This window comes from Falco punctatus (assembly GCF_963210335.1).
Source record: "Falco punctatus genome assembly, chromosome: 7".
Classification (NCBI taxonomy): domain Eukaryota; kingdom Metazoa; phylum Chordata; class Aves; order Falconiformes; family Falconidae; genus Falco; species Falco punctatus.
The window spans coordinates 26,605,290-26,631,009 of NC_137587.1; the positions used below are offsets into that span (position 1 = coordinate 26,605,290).

Below are 25,720 nucleotides of genomic sequence, written 5' to 3' on the forward strand. Positions count from 1 at the left end.
GGTCATACAACAAAAGGAAAATATCCAATAACATCAGGGAAGTGTATTGCATTCCTCAAAGATGTCGTCCAAGATTCTGACAGAAGAGTTGTGGTTTCCACTTTAATGCAATGAAACTGCCATGGTATTGACTCTGAACTACCTTAATATTCACCTGGTATTCGCAGACCAGATTCTTCTGAAAGTTGAAGCTAAGTATCAAGTGATGATCTACACAGTAACCATTTTAATTTTTGATGTATACATTGCTTTCCAGAGCACAGGTGTTTAGAGAAGCACTGGAATATTGGCTGCATTGTCTAATGTTTCAGATTCAGTCTTTGTTACCATTGTTGAGCCAAGGCTGAGAAGGGTATGTAGAGCATGGCAACTTGGCCAAATATAGGGACTAAAGGCTACTGAGCACAAGATGAACAGCTACTAACTGAACTGCTTCCAGTGGCGAACTGATACAAGATTTAACCATGAGGATGACTGACCTTTCCAAGTGGTTCTGAAAATAGCACCATTTCTTATGTCCTATAGTTCATAGTCATGTACATAGCACACCCACTGAAGCTCTGTCTTTCCAAAGGAATAACAGATACTTTTCAGTACGGAATAGATACCAGTTACTGCAACTGCTACCAAATGCAAGAAACACTGAAGCAAAAATGTAGTGTGTAAGTACTGATCTACCATTCATTACATTTTTAATAGATGCAACAATTCTGAAGACAGCAAAACAATGACTACTAGCAACAATATATTTGTAACATATTACCTATCTACAGATGCACATGAACAAAGAGGGAAAAGCAATCTTCTCCATTATCTCTTGAGGGCTATCAAGGGAACACAAACTGTAAATATCCAATTGTAACAGAAGCCAGACTCATGATATATCAATTTTTATTCCTGAACAGGTATTTTGAACAGCCCAGTGGGAGTGTGCACATTTCTATAAATACCCACATGCTCCAAAACCAAGAGCATTTCCTATTTGTCACAGGACCACTACACTAGAAAGATTATTGCGAGAAAATACTCAAGGGAGAATTCAAGCTTTCCTTTGTAATTAAACATTTTTTGAAACTGAAACAAAAGACTTCTCAAAAGAGAGACTTCTAAAGCTCTCAGAAGTGTTTTCTCTCCTAATAGTCATGCAAGATTTAGCAAACATTTATAACATTTGACTTTGCTCAAAGGCAGAGAACTAGCTTGGTTCTTCCTTTCCAGAAAAGATGGAGGTTTTTAGTGTAACAAGACAAACAAAAGCAAAAACCACTCTGCATATTAGAAATGGTGTGGGTTTTTGCTCTCACTCACATGAACTGCCATACTACCTACTATCTTCCCTCCTTTCAGCTGCCCACAAGAAGTTCTTAAAGAAAAGGTCAAATTTGTTCTGTGGGTATTATCAATGTGAGGCTGATAGCAAAAAATCTTCTCTTGTTTTCTGCACAGCAGTTTTCACGAACCTGTTCTCAGAAGATATTATTTCTAAGAATACTTTTTCCATAAACGCATAATTATTTATAAGCAACATGCACATTCCGAAAATTCTCAAATGATCTTGACATTCCAAATTCTTTTTCCCAAATATGTCACACCTCCCTCTGAATCTGATTTTGAGTGGTGAAAAGTATTTCTAGAAATTCTGATTATTTTTTTCCACTATTTTCAATCCATAATTATTTGAAAACTTGTTCCAAAGCAAGACTTAAAAACTCTTTTCATGACTGGAGTAACTTGCTGCACAAGGGAAAACTGACAGAGAAGGAACAGCCAGATGAAATAGATGAAAAGAAACCTCTGACCCAGCGGCAAAAAGACAGAGATTTTTCTCAAACTTAAGGAGAAAATGTGAAAAAGTAGAAAGATTAATCTAAAGGAGAGAAAGCAAACATGATTTAAGTCTCAGTACTTGAACTTGAGTCAGATGAGAGAGACGGAGTACACTGCCAAAAGACAGCAAAAAGAAAGCACTAGCTATAGTTACCATTTCACTTCTGAAGACCTCATCAGGGAATTACAAGTGGCTTAAATGAGAAATGATTGGATGGAGAATTATTTTTGAATCATTCTGCCCATTGTAATATGATGATCTAGTTAAGAAGAAATATGAAAAATGTGATATCAAGGACTTTTGTTCCAATCTTCTGTTAAGGTCTAGCCAAAGTGAAAGAATTTATTTTTATTCATTCATGCTATAAAGTCAGCAGAAAAAAAATTATGTGAGAAAAAAAGGAAAAGCCATGAGACAAAATAATTTCTTATTGACAGATAAAACCTCAATTAAACAAAATGAACATTACAAAGCAAGACAGTTATTCATATATCAAAATTCTCAAGGAGAAAAGAGAAAATGCTTAAAAACAAATATTCTGGTTGCAAACAGACAATACAAGCACAAAACTTGGAACAAAAAAGTCAATTGTGAAATTATATTCAAAGATAGAATATGAACAGTGGGCAGGAGACCTATAAGAAAGATTAGATTTGCAGTCCAGCCCCAATATGAAGGGAGGGGGGGAAATAATAATCTGACACTCAGTGAACCCACTATTCCTAAACATTTCTGGATTCACTAGGCACCTTTGAAATAAATTTTCACTCTAAAATCGCCCATTCACTGCTGAGAACGAATTCATTAATCCCATCTGTGCGATATGTACATGCACATCAGTATCCTACAGATATGAACATGTGTAAGAGTCCATCCAAAGAGAACAATATTGTCCCAACATTGCTAACAGAGACCTGGAGATGGAATGCGGTCCTTATGGACCCCGAGACACAAAGACCCTGGGAAGGAGAACTGCATGGTACGAGGAGTACTGTGCCACTACCTGCTACCCAGCATAGAAAGGAACAACTATGATAAGGCTGCATAACAGCTGTCCAGACGATGGATCACAGCCACTGTCGTAGCAACGAACCAGAAAACTTGAATTTCAGGTGAACTTTCTTCATCATAATATCCTTATAATACAAAAACACACCTCCTGGTCTGAAGCTACTCACCTCTAAGGCAAACCACGCCTCGGGCACTCATCTTTGGACATGCGCGGTAACCTTGCTCGAGAAGGCAGAGACTGGCAATAATCCATGGGCCAGAGGAGCAGCAAGGTGTGTTGCTTGGCATAAAAGACAGCGCCTTAGCAAATGAACTTTGGAAATCTTCCCCACCAAGGATCCTGACAAATGGAAGGACTGGTGGGATGCTGCCTGGACCTGGGACCATAGGTGGTAGCTATAATCCTCTTTCCTTTTCTTTTTACTTTACCTTTTCTTCCCTTCCTGTCACTCTATTGCACGCCGCTTTACGGGCAAACAGTAAAGTTGTGCTGTTTGATCGAAGCATAATCCCTTTGCGTGGTCACCTTGATTTTTTTTGCACTTCAAGATCATAGTAAACGGACCATCATGAGTCCACTGAGTGGACTGTGACATCATGGGAAATCATAAGCTAGATGTACCCAGCTATCTTCCCAACTGATGCTCCCCAAAATCCACATAAATATCCAAGGCACTTTACATACTCCTGTGAGAAACTTTGAAATTCAGCAACTCATGTAAAATAAGGCAAGCAGACAAATAATGACAGAAAAAGATAATTTCTACTATAACTACCGCAAGTGAAAAAGTAAAAAATTAGAAAGAAAATATTAACTGAAACCTAAATTTGAATGTGGAATTCAAAAACTTAGAATTTCTTTTCATGTGCCAAATACTGACCCTATAGATTCTACAAGAGTTCCTAGAGGAGCCAAGACCTAATTTACATCCTTAAAATAAATTTAAGCTACTGAAGTTAAAGAGCAAACCCTTCCTTGATTTACTTTCCTTGTAAATCACCAGCTACTCCCACATGGGGAACACGATTACTGTAAGCAAAAGCATTATATTATCAGTTTCCAGTGCAACTTAAAGTATGTGTAAAATTTTCTTAAGAACAAAAATTACCTCACACAGGAAAATTACTTAGGGAAATGAAGTTCATGGTAAAAAGGGACAGTGTGCAAATGGAAGAGACACTAGCAAGTACTTTGGGATTTGACTTGAAATTGCTTGCAGCTAAAATAAATGAACAAGCCTGTTAGGAGACAAAATTCTTCTGAATCTGAAGAAACAACAGAGAACAGAAAATCAAGAAAGGAAGAGTAAGGCATTTAAAGACATATGGGAACATTCTTATTCCACTTCCTCCTTCCAGCCACACAGAGAAAGAACTAACCATTTCAGCAGAAAAAAACTAAAGCAAAACAAAATTTTCCTGCACAGATTGCAGAAGCACTTAAAAAAATGGGCAGTTTCTGTGCATCCACCTTACTGTTTCTCTAGCTGCAAAGAGGAGTGGCAAAAGTGAAGGAACTGCTCTGAAAACAATGACAATTTCTTGTTGTGATGTAGGAATATAGACATAAAAATGCATCCTGACATCAAAGCTCAAAACCTCATTTCAGTGATTAATGCTTCATCTAATCTTTGCATTATTTTCCCCAACCAAAAAAAGTTCCAGAGCTAGCATTTAAAATGGATCACTTTGATTTACTGCAAAGCACAGTAGACCTTTGACTTAATTAGTCAAAGTTTAATTAAACACACACCCCTTTTGAGTTCACATGATTTTTGTTAACAACAATTCTAAACTTCATGAACACAGAAAAATGTCTTTAAATTTTAAACCACTCGTGACTGATCCAGAAATATATGATAGAAGCTTGAAGCAAATGTCTGAGAGGCATTACCTGCTAGATGCATCCCACCATAATGTCAGACTATATCAGGATTTATTCCTTTCAGGAACATTTAAAAAAAAATCCTGAATTGCTTTTCTTTTTAAGTTTCCAATTTGAAATTCAATATTTAGCTTCATTTTTGCTAATGCAATTCAATACTGAAGCAACTGCTACTAGTTATAGAAAAACAAGAGAAAAGCTAACTGCTGTAGACAGTCCTGAGCAGTGGAACACAGATGCACATGCCAGTGTTCTTACCAAGATGTGACTCTCTCCAGTAGCATTTTCTCACAGTTATATCTGAAGCCTGTTAATCAGAATATATGAATGGCTAAGTGAAAATATTTTTTTAAAAATCCATATACCAATATACATATATACAAATAGCCACATGCAGGAATGCACACATATATGCATTCAAACACATACTGAGAATCGTTCGGTTCTTCAGAACAGCATTTCTTGCATTTGAGAAAAAAAAATAGAATCTTTTTCACATATGGGGGAAGAAATGCAAAAATAATGATACTCACTCAACAGGCATCAAAGCAAAAGCCAGGATTAAATTGTAGGTATCTGCAATCTCACAACAATCCAATGAATTAATTTACCAGTGCTTCTTTGACTTCTGAGCTTTTTTTTTGTTCTCCCTATAGCCTTAGGTTATATCATGCACTGGTATAACAGATGGCAAAGACTTGGCCACTGCCTTAAAGTCTTAGTGGAGGGAGCTGTGGCCTTCTCCAGACATTTATATAATTAGCAAGGGAATTTCCACAAAAAACCTAGGAACCAATTATGTAATTGCCTGAAAAAGTGCATTTTCAGTATGTTTTCAGTAGAAGATAAAGGCAAAATTGCAGATTCACTGATTAATTTAGAAAAGTTTGAGACACTTTATCAGCAATGCATTTCCAGGGCTACTTTGGCAAGAATTAACTCCACAAGGAAAAACAATTAGGAGGAAACGATACAAGAAGAACACAGGCAGGCCCAGGTCACATAAGACATAAGAAAAGAATCTACTAAAGAAAAAGTTGAAATCTTATATTTTAATCAGCCATCTTTTAATATATCTGTATTGATTTGGGATTTCAGGTCATTCATGTAATTTTTACTGACTCCAATGCACTTAGAAAGGAAACTAGATATTTATATAACACTTTCCCCTTTCACTACACAGAATTGTCCTATACTTTTACCCAGTCTTACTTGGCAAGGCAACTATATTTAAGCAAAAACTCTATCCTAGCCTGCTATGATGCCACCTGGTGATTATGGAGCACATGATGTCTAAAAGTCGAAAAACGTTTGCGGGTCGACTACGTTGTGCTTGTATAGTCACAACAGGGGAAAAGGCTGAACAATCAGAAGTTGTTCATAGAGCAACATACATAGACAGGGATTTGCTCGCATATGGTATTTACCAGTAGATCTCTCAGTGAAACATAATAAACCCAGTATATCCATTTTTATTTGTCTTTCGTGAGGTTAAAAGATTACTTACTCCATTACATCCTGTTTCTGTGAACACAGTTCTGCTCTGAAAAGAATCTAACAGTGCTATTAAAAAGCCAGTATCTATGACACTGAGCATTTTAAATCAATGCTTTGTAGCATAAAAAAGATAAACTTTTATCCCTAAACTACACTGACTGTTTTTCATTGGAAGAACATAATTTTTTGCCTGTTTTATTTTCCTTTTCCTTCTTATGTTACTGCTTGCTTTGTTTACTGCCCTATACACATGCAAAACAGGAAAAAGAGATGAAACAAAAAACTGTAGCAGTGGAAAAAGGAGCATACACACCAGAAAAGCTCTCTACTTTTTTTACTTCCTTTCTCATTAAGAGAAAAGCCATGGAAAATTGGAAGAAAACAAAGTTCAGTTCATATTTTGTAGATCAAAATACTACAGAAGTAAGCATTACTGCAGGCCATAGTAGCAGCCTATGTTCTCAATTCAAACTGTACTGAGGCACCAGCTAGGAATCAAAAAAGGGTCAAAAAACCTCTACTATGTTTTCCATTATTTTAATACTTAATATTCAAAAGACAACTTATTTTTTTCTTCAGTGTTGCTTACAACTAGAGACAGAATACCAGACTAGGCTTATCACATTATTAACGACTGAAGTACCTGAAAGGGAAACCTTTGAAATCAGTGGCACAGATCTCCTAAAAGGTCTGTATAAAAGAAACTTCAAATTAATTGATTAGTGTATTCAATTATATATTTTTTAGAATGTTTCCAGATTCAGGACTTTGTATAACAGCATGATAACACCCAGTCAAGAAGGAAGAAAAGCTGGAAACAAACACAGACAGAAGTTTCCTTTAAATCAGACATTAAAAAGAAAAAAATTGCATAGGATAAAAAGTGTAGAAAAGGTACAGGATTTTTCCTATGAACACTGTTTTATCACATAACCAGGCATTCTGAAGTCCCCAAAACTGACAACCATTAAAGTTTTGCTTTACTATTTGCCCAAATAATTACCTAATTACTGTGTGAGTTTGTGTCATAGAAATACAGTATCCTGACATCACCTTTCAAATAAAACGTTCTACTGGAATACACCATCTATCTCACATATACAACCTGTATTGAATATAATCAGGGCTATCCAAATAAATTTGGTATTAAAAAACAACTTACTGAATGACTCAACAAGCTGGGCGAAGGTGAAAGTTGAGTCACAGACAGAATTCAACATTGTACAGATTTGCTGTTTTATTAACTAAGACGGCATAGGATTTAATGATAATGAACCCTGTTTTCAGGAAATGAACTAAAATGTCTTCCTCAAGTGAGAACATACACACATCTGTCAAAAGGTAATCATGACAGTACATGTACTGCATATATGCATGTAAGCATGGGTTGCCTATATTCTGAGAAATTAACCAAAAAATTCAAAAGCTATAAACATTGATTCATGGGGTAGAAGAACCAGCTGTGTATTCACATTTGCCTGCGATACATTAAACCACAAGAAGTAATAGCAAGACAGTGTAGAAAAAAAAAAGGTTATTTTTAAAAAATAATAATTACCATGGGGAGGGAATATCCGTAACAAGGTGCTTGCTATCAACTTTGACATCACTGGAACAAAGTAGGTAGAGAGGAAGAAAGTTGTTTTGTTTCACTGAAAATTTACAATTCAAGTTACATTTTTAAAATAGTAATGCTATATTCTTCATGGATATAATTTCATGACCTCCAGGGTTTGCAAAATCTTGTGGCTAAATGCCAGAATTATTCTTCTGTGCTAATTGAGAACATTAAGAACAAGCCTGCTTATTTCTAAATTGAACAAATTCCATATAGCTACATGCAGAGTTTTTTCCCCAAAAAAATAATCTTTCTTTCAGAGAAAGTCATAATTAAAGTTATTTGACTGTTTTAATGATTTAAATAACTGTATCACTTAAAAATTAGTTTTAAACCTGAAGATGTTAAATTCATGATTTACTGATAATCATATCTAGAGGACCGCTGGCAGCCTCCTCATCAAATCTTAATGATAAAATGCACCTCTTGCCCAAAACTACATTTCCAGTATAGCAGTTATTCATAATGCAAACACAGCAGGGATACTGCAATTTGAAATGGAAAGCTGGAGGAAAAGGGCAAGAAGACCCATTGCCAGCAAGGAGAAGGTCTTCCAATTAAGATGCTGGACTGAGTCTCAAAAAGCTTACTTCACACATATGCCACAGGATTTATTTTTTTACCCCCATCTTCAACAGTTGCTCTGTGTCTGTTCCTGACTAGAAAAGTGGAAATAATAATATTTCTTTGATTAGAGCATAGTTGTCTCTAGCCTCACAAGTAACACACTTCTTTCTGGAAGGAGCAATCAAAAATAGAATGGTATTCTTCAGTATAGTCATAACCTCCTCTAGTGGCTCAATGCATCAGAGAAACGGTACTTCTTTTAGCATAACATAGCATAGTATCATCCAAAAGAATACTTCAGTTCTCCTCACAGGGAGGAAAATAAAATACAGGATTAAAACCTAACAATATTTCACACTTAGCTGCTCAGTAATTGCTCTAATGATTGACAGTAACCAACCATAATAAAGGCTGCATCAGCTGGAACATGCAAAGCTACCTACATTTCTCCAGATTCCCTAACAGGTAATTTTGGCTCTGTTAACTTCAATCATATTACAGTCTATCAGATTTTGTTATTACTTGACATTTCCCTAAAATGTCAGCAACATTTGACATAAAAACGCTATCACCTCCTGACAGCCCTATGAGAAAGTAAACATCTCGTTTGACCCATGTATGACAAAGGATGCAAGAATAAACAACCAAAAGATAAGTGGTTATGTTAAAATATGTTACTAAAGATTACTTATATTATCATAATGTCCTGTAACTTAACATTTCAAAGGAAAATTAATATAAAATCAATAGAAGTCAAGAGACAGATACAAAAAATTATTAAAGATATGGAAAGACTTTTATATGAAAACACAGTTTAAAAGGATAGATGAAAGAGGGATTGTTACTTCCAAGTAGAAGATTAATAATTGGTAGTTGAACTAGCATCCTTCCTCCTTCCCCCAAACAAATCACCTGTGCATTGGCAATAGATCTATACCAGGTTGATTAGGAGATCCTTTAAATAGGGCAGATACTACCCTGAAGAGTCCTGCCACCCTGACCAGAGTTGTGCCAATAGTGGGAATTTTGGTAAATGGATCAGCAGAGGAAGAGGGTAGGGAATCATGTAAATGGGTACTACTTCTACTCCTTATGGGAATAGCAATATGCACACACAAACACACACAACCTATAGGTTCAACAGATGGTACAATTTTCTTTCCTAGTGCAGAAAGATGACACAAGTCATATTAAACGATAGAATTCATTAGCATTTTGTGGTGATATTTTTTCAGATGATAAGCATAGGACAAGTAATAGTAGTAAAACCAGTTTTCTTATCAGGATAAAAATAATGTAATGTGAATATGCATCCACATTTCTTTAGAGCAAAAATTACTGTTTATGTGGAGAAGTATGGGAGTCATACAGTTCTTTTATTCTTGCACCTCAAAGGAGAAATGCATTGTGAGAAAAGCTTTGCTGAAGCTTCTTGCACAATGAACAAACCAATCCTTTGTGCTCCACAGAGAGCATGTTAATCACCTGCTGCAAGTTGCAAGTAAGAGTGAGTAACTTTGATAGATTCCAACAGGAAGCACTCTACCAAGTAAGGACAGCACTATATACTATGTTACAGCATCGTGCATAGGTTACTCCAAGGCATATTTTCAACATGCAAAATTCCAATTATTTCTGTTGATGAGACTGGTTTACAAGAAGTGAAACAGAAAAATGATAAAGGCAGAACAAAGGATGAATGAGAGCAATTACTGCTGAGTGAAAAATGATGACTCAGATCAGCTCGTTGATGAATGACAAAAGCTTGATAGCTGAACTTATGTCTTCACTTTAGTGAATTTGTAGCAGTTCAGAGGCTGTTCAGCTCAAATCAATTTGTTAGGAAATGAACTTTAATTATTTGTTTCACATCAATGCAATTTTAAAGCTGGTTCTAACAATTTTGCAGCATAGTAGGGTGAAAAAGGAGAAAATCTCTGTACTTCTAAGAGGCCTGCTAACTCTCAAATCACAAATACACAAAGAGATTGAAAAAATATCTTTTTAAAAGTCACCAAATAATTTTACTCCATGTGAGACACAAATATGTGAGAGAATTACATAAGCATCAACGAACACAAGATGTTGATTTGTACAAGGAACAAATGTATTGTCAAGTCCAGGACCAAGCATAAGTTGTCAAAGTTATCTGCCAATAAAAGGAATCAGCTGGAAAGGTTTGGAGAAGCAGCCCTTAACGGGGTAACGCCAACAGCTCAATCAAGGTACAAGGTAGTATCCATTCCAAAAGATATCAATGACCTACCTAACACAAATTCCTTGATAACAGTGAGTCTGTAACAGATGCTCAGAAGAAGCTGTAAACAACAAAAGCACACCAAATCACGTAATAGCATTTCACAAAATACAGATTTTTTTCTGGATCTTCATAGTACAAGGCTTGAAAACTCCTGGCAATTTATGCTTGGTAGCCTAGGAGGCTCTTAAAACTCAATTTTTAAACACACCATATTTCTGCTAACTTGTAAATCATCATATTTCTGCTAATTTCAGAGACTTTGGAACTTCAGACCAAGTTATATCCACCAAGGATGTGTCTTACAGAACATCTGTCTTTTACTTTGTCCTCTGTTTCACCAAAAGCTCCTACTTGTAACAACTCTAAAACTTCATCTCTGAAGTAATACTTAACTTGCTAAAGAACAGTAGCCTTGGAACTGAATACTGCAGTGGCTGCAAATAAGTTCAGCTGAAATATATAAAAGGCTAAGGATTTTTTTTCCTATGCTTCTTGAAACCAATGAAAAATTAATTCATAGTTCTCTTCCTGAGAATATGAATAATCAAAACTAAAGCACATAAGGATAGAAAATCTTTGCCAAAACATCCCCTCAATTTGACCTGTGTTCAAGTTCTTAATGTAAATAAGTTTGCACAAAAAATATACCACCCCACAACTACTAGTTTGCATAAAGCCTCCACACATCACAGTGGGGGAACAAAAAAGGAAAAAAAAAAAAAAGACAGTGAGAAGGAAGTAGCAATAACCCTTACTTTGCCTTTCTTTCACATTCAACTTCCAATAACAGTAACCTACTCACTACAAAACCTTTTTGAAATTTCATATGAAAAATATTCCTCCTCTCCAATCCAGCCTCTGTCATCTCCTCCATCTCATAATATAGTTATTCTATATGATTCATAACTGTCCTGTGATTATTTCAACATCTATGGGAACTGAGCTGTACTGAAAAACAGACCACTTAACAGAGGTCCTGTTTTCTGCTGCCTACTATTTACTTAGTCATTTTGTCTTTTGCAAAATCAAGATTGCTCAAAGGAGCAGAACCTGAACCTATACATAGACTTGAAAAAAGCAGTCCATCTCTTGGCCCGTATCCATGCAGTCACTGTTCTTTTTGCCCCACTCACATAAAGCAAAATGTGTTTTGAAAGATTTGTTGTTGACAGATATCATTGTGCTATCTTTTATCCACTGTTGAAAACGAAAGCATACTAAATTTTTGCAGCAAGGTTTCTGCTCTGTCCATTTTTTCCAGATTAGTACCTAGCACACAACACATATCAATGTGCAAGTGTTTTGTGCCTCAGAAACTAATAGCGCTTTAAAAGTATTCATTAGATTTTATGCTACCCTGGAGAAGAATTTCACATTTCACAGATGGAGGAATCAAGAATGAATGATCTAATCACTTGTCCCAAGTAATTCAGTGGTAAATTCAAAAACAGAACCCAAGTCCTCTGCTATATCCATTAGGCCATACGCTTCAGTATCAACAGTTAGTATCAACAGAAACTCCTTTTGCAACTTCTCCTGTTTAATGAATCTTTCTGATCAAGCTTGATACTAAGATGTCCCATTACAGAGAGAACAGATTATTTCTTCTGTGCTAATGAACTGCAATCTTGATCTAAAATGACAATACTCCACTGACAGTTAGGGGTTTGGATTGCTTGCCATCTGTTCATTGATGTATAATTTCAAAGGGAAAATCATCAACTAAGCTAAATGAACAATTTTGTGATTTGAACTTTGTAGGTCATTCATCTCTGAAGGTTTAAGATATTTTGGCTATAGCAACTACCACATTTTTATTATCAAATGTACTATATAAGGAAAATTTGTTTTCCATACAGAGTTTCAAATCCTGAGACCCACAGGGACTTTTCTAGATGTTAAGTATGTGCAGCTCCCACTGATTTCACAGGAACAGTGAGTGGTCAACATCTTTTGACTTTTTAGAAAGATAAAAATAACAGCATCAAATCAAGTAACTGGTAAGCCAATGATCTGCTCATCAGTTTGTAATGAGGTCACTACTACCTATTTTTCAGGATTTTACATGCCTGTTTATTTATTCCTTTTATTATCTCATACTGGGACATTTGTTTTTTTGCTATAGGCACTATAAGATAGGTTTACAAACAAGAAAACAAGCTATAAATATATGTTATTTCCTCTACTCTGGTATTCTGTTCTGCTCTTGGTTGATAAGTTACAGAAGTAATGTTTTGAAGGTAAGAAATAAAAGGATAACTATTCAAAAATTTTTCTGGAAAAGGATACTGCTTGTGAGTATTCAAATAGCAGATAGTGTAACATAAATTCTGACTTGATGCTTAATGGGAGCTCTGAAACATAATTGCAATTGTTAGAGAGCAGTAGGATGTTATTATTCTCCTGGAACCTTTCACCATTAGTAGACGGTGATCCTAAAAGGAAAAGGCTAAGCGGTTTGAGGTATTACACATTTATTGATACATTTTGGTTTATATATCCACTTAATAATAATAGATGTAGGAGTGGTGCTTACTCAGTAACAGCTACAATTTGAAAAGAAATTACTGACAAAGGGAAATTTAGAGACAGCCTAGACCTGGGAGAAACTTTCTGTGGCATTCAGTTCTATTCTTCTAGAATCAAGTCTTCTTTAGATGTAAAGGTCTGAAAAAAGAAACAAGTAATTTTAGCACTAATATTTTGCTTTACCTATAGGAAATTAAAACACAGGTGTCATAAACCAAGGATGTGATCTTGAACTCATCAAGACAGCAACAGTTCAGATGCTTCATTTTGTTGTTTTTCAGAATTTAGCTCCAGAAATTAAATGGCAGACAAGAATTCAGTAGAGCCAGAGAAATCTAAACATTGTGTTGGAAAAAAAGAGTAAGACATTAAGTAGTAGATTTTGGAATTGTAATTGGTCAAGGAAATCAGTGATACTTCCAGGATTGGAATAGGGGTAAAAGGGTAGGAATTTATACTTTTAGTAAGTCTGACAATTAGTTTTTACATTTGGACTGGATGGCCCAGGGAATACTGGATTTAGAACTTTTTCAAACTCACTTGTGTGAAGCTGTGCCTTTCATATCTGAATGTCAGGACCTTGCTTAGTGACTTTTAATACTGAACTAAGCTTAGCTATTTTGAGGAAGGTAACCACCTAAGAAACACCATGGAAACTGTTTCCATAGTTGGCATTTTAGTATGGTAAAGCTGAAGCGTGCCACAGAGTAAACCTCTCTCTCTCTCTCTCATACTGCTTTTGGAAATCAGACATTATATAGAAATAAATTTTGAAAATCAATTGGAAATCAAGGTAAAATGGAAAGGGGGTACAGGCAGCTTTACCTCACTGAGAGAATGAAAGGACATCTCACTTAATAGTGTTTCTGTTTTCCCTTTACCTTAGGAGTCCTAGCCTACAAGCTCACTGCCCCGATTCATAATATTTCCACTTTATTGTTATGGCCTGACATCTTTGACCATTAAAAAAACATTTATCACTATAAATTGTGAAGTGATGCAAAATGAAGCAATGATCCATTTCCAACTCGATAACCAGAATGGCTGGAAGAAATAATGATGGTCTGGCTGCTGTTCAAATGCCTATGAGTCTCTAATGATCAAAGGAGCATGTTATTCCCTTTAACTGGGTTACCCAGCCTTCTCTTTGGGTAGTTAGGGATGAACACCCAAGAGTGCTTTGGATTCAGTTATAAAATATAAAGCAGCAAAACCATGAATTTGCGGCTTAAGCCCACTGTTCATAACATGCTTCTGTTACTTCCCTGCTTTTCTCTGAGAAATAGGACAAAAGTACAAATACCTGTCTTCAGTGTTTCATTACTTAAACTTATTTATAAAACTGATATGTAATTGTCAGAGTTCATATGTCCAAATGAAGAAAAACAGAGGAAGTTTTCTTCCTCAGAGAAAGAAACACATCCAAACATACATTCAAATTCTGACACACCTCCCTGAATTGAATGTATTGTGGAGAAACTGCTCTTTCCTTCACATAGAGTATTTCTTTTTACTGTCATACTGCAAATGTCCTTTACTTCTAAGGATGACATGTAGGTTGACCTTTCCCTCATCCTTACCTATTTCTGCTCTCACCTTTCACTTTCTCAAACCAGCAACCAGATCCATTTATAAAGCAAATAAATTAGTAATACAGTTATGCAACTATTTTCATTTTAATTAAAGCTTTGTTTAAAAATAAACACCCTGGATAGTATAATGGACAAGGGCAAACTTGAATAACCATTCATTTTCCAAACTTCTCTCTATAACTTGTAAGTTATTTTCCCTACACTTGTTCTAATTCTAATTAAGTCTTTTCAGAATTGCTACTTCCTAGTCATTCTTTTTCTGCCCAAGCTAAGCAGAATACTTCACTCAAGTGATACCCATCTGTCTCAGGCCTGAATTAATGTTTTATTGTTTGGATTTCTTTTAAATGAGCCTTGCAGCTAATGCATGCCATTTCCAAATGCCCTCCCAAATCCAAAAGAATAGTAAGTTTCTTCCTTTCACAGAAAGTCAATTTTAACTTGTCTTTTTGTCACACACACGCCTTTATTTTTTTAAAGTTCTGGGGTTTTAAACATGAGTAATACTGGATTCTAAATGTATAAAGCTGGAAGAAGTCATAGCACTTCATATTTCTGTCATTTGCATCTTTTATCTGCATTTCATTTAAAGCGATGGAGCATTAACATCTACATTAATGTGCAATGAATATAAAGCTATTGGCAAGTAAGCAGGATTTCTGGCAACTTAACAGTGTATTGGCTGCTACACATTCTTTTCTCAATAACCAAATTATTTTCACTCACAGAAATATTTTTTTACTTCAGTATACTAGAGATTTTTCCTCTCCATTTTTCTTTTAAGGCCATGCTGCACCCGTTACCTGTGACATGTTTCCTTAGAGCATGAAGCTCTACTGAGATCCAGTTCCAATTCCAAATTCCAAGCAGGTTTGAGATGTGTTATGTTGGCATCTGTCCAAAACATCAAGATACCATCCCCAGGAAGGCTTCCACCAGCAATTGTGCTAGCAAAATGAGAAACACAGTATCTGTAGTTCCTAGAGACGCATGTGCATGCTTTGCTGTTTGGTTTTAGTATTACACAATACACTGGAGAAGGGTGGGGATTTTTTTGTCAAGGACACACCACAATACATCCTTTCTTTTCACAAAGCTCAAACATTACATTCCATATCAGTTGATAGCATGTTCAGTCAGGCTAATAATATAAACTTCTTCCCAGAATGTGGCTTATAAAACTATCAGGCAATTCAATCAGGACTGTCTTGACTAGACACTACCACACGGTCAGCGTAGACAGTCGTCTTCTTGGTACAGGAAATCACGACACGATTCATTGGTCTCTGACAGGGGACTGCAAATGGGGTAGACTAAAGGGCACCTTTCTGATATAAAAGAGATGGAAGAAACTGGTAAAAGCAGTTTTCTCCTGGATACAGCGCTCTTTCATGAGGTCAAGGGTATCATATAGTAAGTTTTCACTAGTCTTAGCTTGTGAAAACAATATATGAGAAAGACATAAAACCAAAAGATAGCATTCACATAAAATCACATTAGAAAATGCTTATTCCACCTACTCAGATACCAAGATGTGGAGATTGCAGCATTTGCTTGCTTGATTTTTAAGTTGCTTCTAAGTTAAAGATGGTTTTCACATGATCCCCTTCTCCCCCTCAAAAAAATCCCACATTTTATAACCATGCTCGCTGTCAAGGAACCTTATGGACATTTCACCCAATATGAACTTTCTGACAAATCATGGATGTTCTTCAGGCCAGATTATAATGGCACTGACAAAGGATCTTCCTGAACCAGCAAATACTTAGCCATCTTCTAGTTTCTATTGCAAGATCCTATAATATGCTGATGTACATACAATGAGAACATAATTTGCTTGACTGAAAGAATTCCAAAATCATTTTCATCAAACTCAGATTATTGGGGCAACTTGAAAATTAAAAGGTCAACTTTTTTGATTTAAGTTTCTGTGTGTGATATTTATGTCTTCCCCATTTCTGGGGGAAGAATTACCCCCCAGAAACCCCTTCTGTTTATTACCTGTAATTTTTTACCTCAGTGAGCTACCAGAGATTTTCATAAAATAAATTTTCTGAAACATATTATATCAGAGTCACTTCTGTTTATTAGAGGACAACAGTCCCCATAACAAGGGTCTCTCTAATCTTCATCTGCCTCCAGTTACTACATTTGTAGGCAAGAGCTCTGCGTGCTATATATAAGCAGGTAAACAGTAAGGTCACTACCAAAACCAGGATCCAGATACTCCGGTTCTCTCAGTTATTAGAATTAAAGTAGAAGCTTTACTGGCTGGCAAAGAAAGTCTTCCAACTTTCATGGCAGACACACACACAATATTGGACTACTGTCAATTTGTATTATTTTTTCCCAATGTTTTAAGTGAGTTTGTAAGCTTCCTATCAGGACTTTTAGCTTTAATACCACGTCACACAGAATTACAGCCTGACATACAAATGTTAATATAACAGCAATTAACCCTGTAAGCATCTACAAATTCTGATCTACTAATGGCTGTCAACATGAGTCAGTACTAATAGCAAACTTGGCACAAGAAATATTTAAAATATTTCCCACAGGTTGCAAAAAATTGCTTTTTTCATCCCTTTTTGGTTTTACAGCTCTAGGTTCCCTCATGCTATTTAAACGTAATTTTGGAAAGTGTCTGTAGGGATTTCCTCTAGAATTTCTGAGTCTCCTCATTCCCATGGATTAGTTACATACAATTTTGCATTGTTATAAATCTATATGATTTGTTGTACATTGAGATCTTATGCAGCTATCCATCTCTACAGCAATATTTGCAAGCAGAAAGCAGATTCTTCTCAACAGATACAGGTGATAATTTTAGCAAATGACTAGAATATTTGTCAAGCTAAAGTATCAACCCTGCTGGGCGAAACCCAGACAAATTAAGAGTAATGAAGCTGCCAGGCAGAATTTAGATGGTCTTGCTTATCAGCATGTCAATGTCTGTAAGATTTCTCCAGGTCTAATGCAATTTTTTCAACAGCCTATTATCCCCCCATCCCAAAAAGACAATAGGAATTCCTTATCAGGTTGAAAAATGGGCCTGAGGCCTTCCTCAATGAAGAAAAAAATAGTTTTGAAAACAACCAAAGAGTGCTTCAACCAGATTACATTCTTCAAAAACCAGGCTAGTAGATATGGTAGATATACCCCCTATACTTCAATAGAAGAAAAACTCTTCTGAATATTTTCGACAAAAATGTGGAATCATTCTTGGAGATGTTTTTGTGTAAGTTTTAGATTTAATAATAAAATAATTATAAGGATTGCAAGCATTAGAACATCAGAACTTTCACATGCACAGTTCTTACAGGACAATGAATTTCTTCTACACTTTATCGTACTTTCTGCATGTATAGAAAAACTTCTATTTTTTTCTTTAAATACATTCTCTTGATGAAAAAATGCTAGGAATGGAGAATTAATTTTTCATGAGAAAATATGGTTAAGGCCATGACAGGGTCAAACTCTTCCCCTCGAGCCCTGCCAGTGTGCCATGATTATTTCCTTGAAGAACTACCATTTGGAGTCAATCGGTGGAGAAATATTCAAACTCTTTTCCTTGAATGTTCTTCCCTGATTAATATTGAGAAAGTTCTAGTTATCTGTGCAGGAACAGAACCAAACATCTTTAAACACTTTAAAAAAAACAATTAAACAATCATTTTTCTTGTTATTTTTTCAGTGGAAGATATGTTCTGAAAGCCTCAAAACAAGTTCCACTACTCCAACAAGTACTTAATTTTCTTAAAAGCATCTGAAGAAAAAAATCATAAACCTTTTATCAAAATTGGCAGGGTTTTTTTTTCAGTGCCAAAGATCCACAGCAGGTATTTAGATATGTCAGAAGAAAAGAGATAAAGGTGTCTTGCTTCAGGCTGTACGATAGCTTATATTTTCTTCTAATATATATTTTTGAAACAGATATAAAGTCAAGCCTGCCTCCTAGCAGGACCTATTCAAGATTTATCATAGTTATTAAAGACACTGCAATTAGTAAAAACTATCTGATGACTTCTAAGAAATGAATGAGGGGCTTTAGACTGGTTCATAACATACAAATACATTCCCCACCGATGACTTCAGCAGTGAGCTCAGGGACTCTATTTAACGCTGTCCCAGGCCAACAGTTTGTGCCCAGATCAGCACAAAACATCTGTGTGGCATAGATAGAGGGCATTTTCCAGCTATGCTTCTAAACAATCTTTTCCTGCTCAAAGCTTAGAATGAAGCTTCCACTCTCATCCTGCTTAGTCTGGCAGCCACTTAAAACTTTTCTGCCCCAAATTCTGTATCCTTCTATTCTTTCAGCTCTTTTGATTCTGAATTCCTGTTCTCCTTTTATATTCTTCTATTCGTTCCTTCAGCAAGCTGTCACTAACCTCTCCCGTATTCACTAAGATTTTTGTAGATGCTGTATCTGTAAGAAACAATCGTTGTCTACCTCTGTATTTCAAACTGGATTTCTCTCCAAAATGTCTTGGCCCGTCTGTTCAATGTGTGGAAGTATGACGCACACATGAAGTTCAACACAACTAGGGCAGTGTATCTACCCTGTCTCTGCTCCCAGTCCTTCATAATTCCAGACCTATCTCCAAAGCTTGAAGCACATGTAAAACCATCACTGCTACACAGATATAAGCCCAGCTATCCATCATGTAACCAGCACCCCATGCTACCACATGCTTAATAGCCTTCACTGTCTTTCCTCTTACAGCCTCATGTTTCACGTCCTATAAAGACCTTGTCTCCCTACTACAGTTGACCAGTTTTATCACATTTCCAACTGTGCCTATTGATCAATCTTTCCGTACTGTCCTTCCCCCTTTTGGAGAGAACTCATCAGAAACATTCCCTAGATCACTTCATTAGCAAGCTTAACATTTCCCTTTAAATATCCACTCTGACATCTAATTTGTTTTTCATAAAGAAAATGCATTGATAGCAGGCTGCTGTGTGCTTTTACCACACCTAACGGACAGACCAACAGCAATCTGTGCTTTCTCTGCACTCCATCGACAGCATATACATTTGTACTATAAAATCTTGATAATAAGAACAAACTGACTTTGTGATTTCACACTCTAATGTAAAGGTCATGATTCATGACAGACTCCTGAATTTGTTGGCAAAAATGATTCTAATAAAATAATAGTCTCAGAATGAAGATCTGCTGTTTTTGAGGTGGTTGTATTTGATAACTCTGAGTCTGTGCAAGATACATATCCAAAAGAGGAAAATAAATTTAAAGTTATGATATAATAAAATTATATTATTTCATTAGATGTGAATCAGAGTTTAAGCCTCACTATTCCTGTAGTAACAGTTCACTGAATTTGCAAATCCTTCATTTCTAAAAGATAATTTCTAGCTGTGTAATTGGCTCCTTTAAACATATATGGAAGACAGATTAGATATTTCATGAACAGTATATTTGAGTTTAATATTCTAAAGATATTAGTGTTATTAAAGTATTTCCTGTACCTGATAAAAATAATTGTATGCCATTATTTTGTCTCTATTATAACAACAGATTGGGGTCTACATAATCAAAATGTCCAGTTTTAATTTATTAATTTTATTTCTTTTTAAACCCTTTGCAGGTTACATAGCCTCTCACTTTTCTCAAGTAAGTACTGAGCTGTAAAAGATGACACTGTTAAATTACTAATTTCTGCCTGCTTACTGGCCTTTGTAAATACACTAACCTAGCATATCAAACGTAGCTTCAGCTTTTTACCCTAATGGTCAAGCAGCCAAAACCCTGCTATAGTCCTTTCACTCTGGCATTTCCTTTATTCTTAAGGACACATAAATTTCATGATGAGTTTAGAAAACTAAGCTCTGATCCAGAGCCAAAGAACTTTTTTGATGGGTTACCTTTATAGGTAGAAAAAAATATATACCTTTTAACTTAAAGCTTAATTTGCAAGTTATCCATCTTTTAAACACTCCTGTGCTACATAATCTAGTTAGAAAGCAAATCAGACAGGTACCCTGCCCTTACAGATGTTCCTGGATCACACTATTTAAAAAGGAAGTAGCTAAAAATCCAGTTGTACGTGGGATTTCATCACTTTATGAAATATCAATAAAATTTAACATAATCTGAAATCTGCATTTTCTGTCTCCTTCCCACAGCAGATGTTTTGCTCATCTTCCCATGATTTACACGCTAGAGAGCACACATCACATTTAAATTGTGCCTCAGTGTCCTTCCCATCTCAAAATATTAAAATGTCTTTGCTTTCCTGCCAAAATGGGCAAAATTCCAGGGTCACATCTAGTCTGTTACTTGTGCTGAGTGGTAGCTTTTTCCTAGAGTAGTTTCATGTATTAATCAAGAACAGGAGCATTATTATTTGTGAACATTTTCTCCTTTGCAATTTATTTGTGAAACTCTTGAAGGGTAATGCAAGAGCAATGTAAAAATCACAAGACTAGTTGAAAGGTAAAGAGCACATCATGAACAGGAAATACAAATCTGTCACCCTGTTTACAACGTGGCTTAGATCCATAATAATCCTGCTCAGCTCTTCTAATCCTAAGGGATTGTCCTCACCTTTACTTGAATGAAAGCAGCAATTCAGTCAAATAGACCAGCCTGTTCGACTGCAGCCTCCACTACATGTCCCACACTGCCTTCCCAGCTCTGATGGCAGGTCCAAAAATTGTCCTGTGAAAGTTCATCTTGTGATTACCACAATGATGAAAGGATCAAGAACATAATATTCAAAATTGTATGTTACTTTATCATTAACAGTGCATTAGAAAGCCACAGAAATTATGACCTTTTTTTAATGCTTATCAGTGCTTGTGGAATTGTTGGGAAGCACTTAACTATTCTGGCTCAGCACCATCATTTCAGTATGTATTTTCTCCCATGTTCATATAGTATTCTTTTGCTTCTAGCTTCAGCCCTAGAAAAAGTGAATTAATTTCAGTCTCCCCAGTGCCAACTGAGAGGCTTTCTTAGCTAACCAACCTTCCAACCAGTAAAGACAAGTGACTCCTCTTAAAGAATTAAAAGTAAAGTTTCAACTTAACACGTCCATTCCAAGATATTACACTAGAAAACCTCTTATATCACACACACTCACACAGCCTGTAACATTCAAGAAATGGCATTGTCGCCTTTGTCATGCATGCATTCAAGTTTTGGAGCTATCAAATAATAATGCAAATTATAGAAATCACAGAGGAGGGGGAACAAAAACAAAAAACAAAAAAAAACCAAAAACCAAAGAAATTGGAAAGCTATTAATAGCTTTCTTCCAGGTGCCAGAGCATTTCATTCCATTAGTTTTAGCAGGACTTTTGAAAATGTAGCGCTTTAAAAAAGGTAATAAAATATTTAATGGTGATTGAAAACTTGTCTACCTCTACATGGACACATAGATGGATTCCTAATCTGTTCCTAAACTCAATCTTTTTGAAGTAGAACATACACCTTTTGTAAATGTTTGCAAAGAAAAAATACCTTATAGAAAAAAAATATGTAAGAACACATCAAATCATTTTGATTATATTTCTGGCTGTGCTGTGGACTGAATGCATGACCTATTGTAAAGTCTATAAAATCAATCTTCAAACCTTTGGCATGAGGATACACAGCACCAGTTGTAGAGAACAAAAGTTATGATGTTTAAAAATTCTGAATCCTTGGCTTTTTTATTCTTAATAAGATCTGACACAGTCCAGCAATGTCATAGGAAAGCTTTAAAGTAAATAGATCATAAGTTGCAAAGAAATATGCAGCCCAGATGATGTTATATTACTACTAATTTAATCACAAAATTAATTACCACAGCAAGTGAAATAAACATCAACTCAGAACTACTGCAGAGGGAAGAAAGGAATAAAAGTATTAAAATAATCATTGTGCTTCAGTGATTGTACTTGTATACTTGGATACTACAAGAGTAATTTGGAAAACTATCGTTTACCCACTTTCCTTCCACCACATTGCATTCTTCCAAGAATAACAAACATAGATCTGGCTACACTTACTCTGTATCATCGGCATAGGGGTCCGGGAGGAGCACTGACAGCAAATGCTTTCAGTGAGTTCTGAATTTAACATCAGAAAAGCACATGCTGCTTATCTCATGTTGATGTCAGTATCTAGAAGAGGGGGAAATGAAGGGCAAAAATACTGGCTTTTTACAAGAAACTTCTCTGACATCAAGGTGTACATTTGGAGTCAGAGGGAAGAAAGTTAGTCCTGAGCACTGATGAGGTAGAAAAAAGAAACTGTAGGAGAAAGTAAGAAAGAATAGGACAACTCTTGGATGTAAACTAATTGCAGAAGTTAAATAGGTTAAAATTTCTGTCATTATTACAAAAATAGTACAATACACCATTGGGGGGGGGGTGTGTGTAAAAGAAATCACTCAGTAAGCCTGTTGAGCACAAGCTGCAGCAACTGTAATACCAACTGTAAGTAAATATGCCTCACTTCCCATTTTGGAAGAATAGATATCCTATTTGTTTCATAATAATTATTGGTACTAAGTTGGCAGCGTTCAGAAGTTTGTTAACCCATGGCAGGCGCAGCCTGGCTTGACAGCATGACAACCTGAAATGTCAGAAACCAGTGAGCTACATAGTCCTGCAATTTAAACCACTGTGAGCTATCTCATGTTCAGTGCTGTTGTAAGTAATTTCCATAAATCAATGCAATTCCTCTGTCTTCAGTTTGATTTCTAAAGAAATTCTGAAGTGAAAATTTGAAAATTTTTTTAATCCTTTCCACAGCTGAAACATGGATTTCCTCACCACCCTCCTTTTTTGGTTATCATTATCACCCTGTATGCTAGACAGTTGCTGGTAAGTTATGGAATTACTTTTCCTTGTTTATGTAACTTCTACTTGGGTCAGTCATTCAACTCAGCTTCAGCTGTCTCATTAATGTAATTTCTCATGAAACTTCTTAATGTGAACGTGTTCTACTGATGGCCCCTCATGCAGAATATAAAAATAAAATTATTCTTACTTCATACGTATTTATATTTTTTTTTTTTATTACTAAACTTTAAAGAGTTCTATTCTCAGCATTAGGGACTGCTGACTTAATTAATTAAGATTAATTCATTAATTGTTTACTAGTGTCTCTTTCTTCCCTGAATCCAGGGACCGAAAAGTCCATATATGTAAACAGCAACCTTGCATAACCATCCTGATCAAAATGACACCCTTTAAAATATAAGGAATACGGTCTCTATTTACTTTGTGTTGCTAGTTCTGCAAAGATGATCTCCAAGGAGAAGCTTCCAGAGAGAAAGTCAGACTTCCAGACCTCCCTGATCACTCTACCAGTTGCAGAGAGCTGAAAGGAAGTTTCCTTCAGTCACCTGAGTCAATTATCACATTATCAAAGATAAGATGTATGTCTCGTTCCCACTTTTCCACCTAAAAATGTTCACTTTCTTGTTTTCCTTAATCCAAAACTAAGAGTGTTGTGGAACAGAATGTACAACATCAGCTCTTCTTGGACTGAAAGCATAAATCAGAAAAGCTGCTCTAAAGTTAGTCTGAATTCAATTTATAAATAATCAATTCAAAATTATTTTTTTTAAATAAAAAGGGAACATTTCAAATACTGATTCTTGTAGTCTTTACAAAACGGGGTTTGAGACACCATAATATTTTACATTAGGACTTTTTTTTAAAATCACGTCTTTCATTCATAACAGAACTTTTTTGAAAAATTTGAAAAGGAAATTGAAAGGAAAAAATAGTTACATTGAGTAGTTTAAAGAATGAGTTGACACTACACGTCTCAGTTCAGGTGTAAGGATGGAACTGTTTTGGCTAATCCTGAAACTATCTTTTTCCTTCCATTATTTTTCAGTTCTGCCATCAAACTGAACATACTTCTTTCTTCCTCTTCTACTGTATTGTGCTGTTCTGCTTTTCCAAACTGCAGCAGGGGGAGCTACCAAGAAAATATTTATTTGAATAAGCTGTTAGACAAAGAAAGGAAGGCAGCAAGAAACAAATAAGTAATCACTTTCCTGACATCTGTGGCCCCCAAAATGAAATAATAGCATGGACACAACAGAAGTACATTCTGTTATACCTGCCTGGGGATTTCTGATACTTATTTCAAATCTACATTTTTAAAAGTTATTAATTATATCCCTCTCAGATAACAATGAGAATCTCACACCTAAACAAACTTTTAAATCTGCCTTGCCTCTGTTGTACCCTAAACATGGGAGCAGATGCCCTTTATTTCATTCATCAGATTTTTCTGGTCAGGAAGCAAGTGGTTCCACCACATTTCTCATGGAGATCTCCTCTACAGAAAGGTTTCAAGAGGCTTGGTATATCTTCGAAGCACTGAAATCACTGGGCACATATGGGAGAGCTGATTTGCACACGTACACATTCAGAAATTATCTTCAGAAAGAGTAACAGAATATTTGAAATGAAACCTGGGCATTGGCAGCATTGCTTATGAGGAATCACATCTTTAGAAGGATTTGTTAAGAGTCATCTGGAACGATGTTCAACAACACCAACTAATTAGAACCCATTAATGAGCCATCATACCAAGAGCAAAACAAGTAAAGGACTGCCTGAAAGAAGCAATGGAGTGGTTAGTGGTCCTGATATACAATAAAGCTTCTACATGTCAGGGCAGCTGAAGAACAGCAAACATTACTGCTCACTGTACCTGTAATCTTTGTGTGACTCCAAGAAACCCATGGTTACTGGTTCACAATAACACTAAAGCCAGGCAAAAGAGACTGTGAAAACAGATTCTGAGTTTTGCACTTAATGAAAAAATGAGCAAAGGGAAGATAGGTTTTATGTAAGAGAAGAAAAAAAAAAAAGATGAAGAGTTTGTGAATGATCTAAGGCTGAGGACCAATCTTACTGTTTCCCAAGGCTGAGATGAGCATACATACTAGGTTGC

The 25,720-nt window shown here is 35.8% G+C and overlaps 1 protein-coding gene across 17 annotated transcripts in view; it reads right to left on the reverse strand.

The window, feature by feature from the left end:
- Positions 1-25,720, reverse strand: part of LRRC4C (leucine rich repeat containing 4C) — a 548,895-nt gene that overhangs the window by 405,809 nt on the left and 117,366 nt on the right. For 8 of the 17 annotated variants that reach the window (XM_080396377.1, XM_080396374.1, XM_080396372.1 and 5 more), the window contains exon 1: positions 4,983-22,021. The exons of 5 other annotated variants lie outside the window; for them this stretch is intronic. The gene's annotated coding sequence lies outside the window, so the exon portion shown is untranslated. Of the gene's footprint in view, positions 1-4,982; positions 22,022-25,720 lie in introns of those variants that run through there. 4 more of the 17 variants (XM_080396375.1, XM_080396364.1, XM_080396378.1 and 1 more) reach the window with 3 other exon arrangements.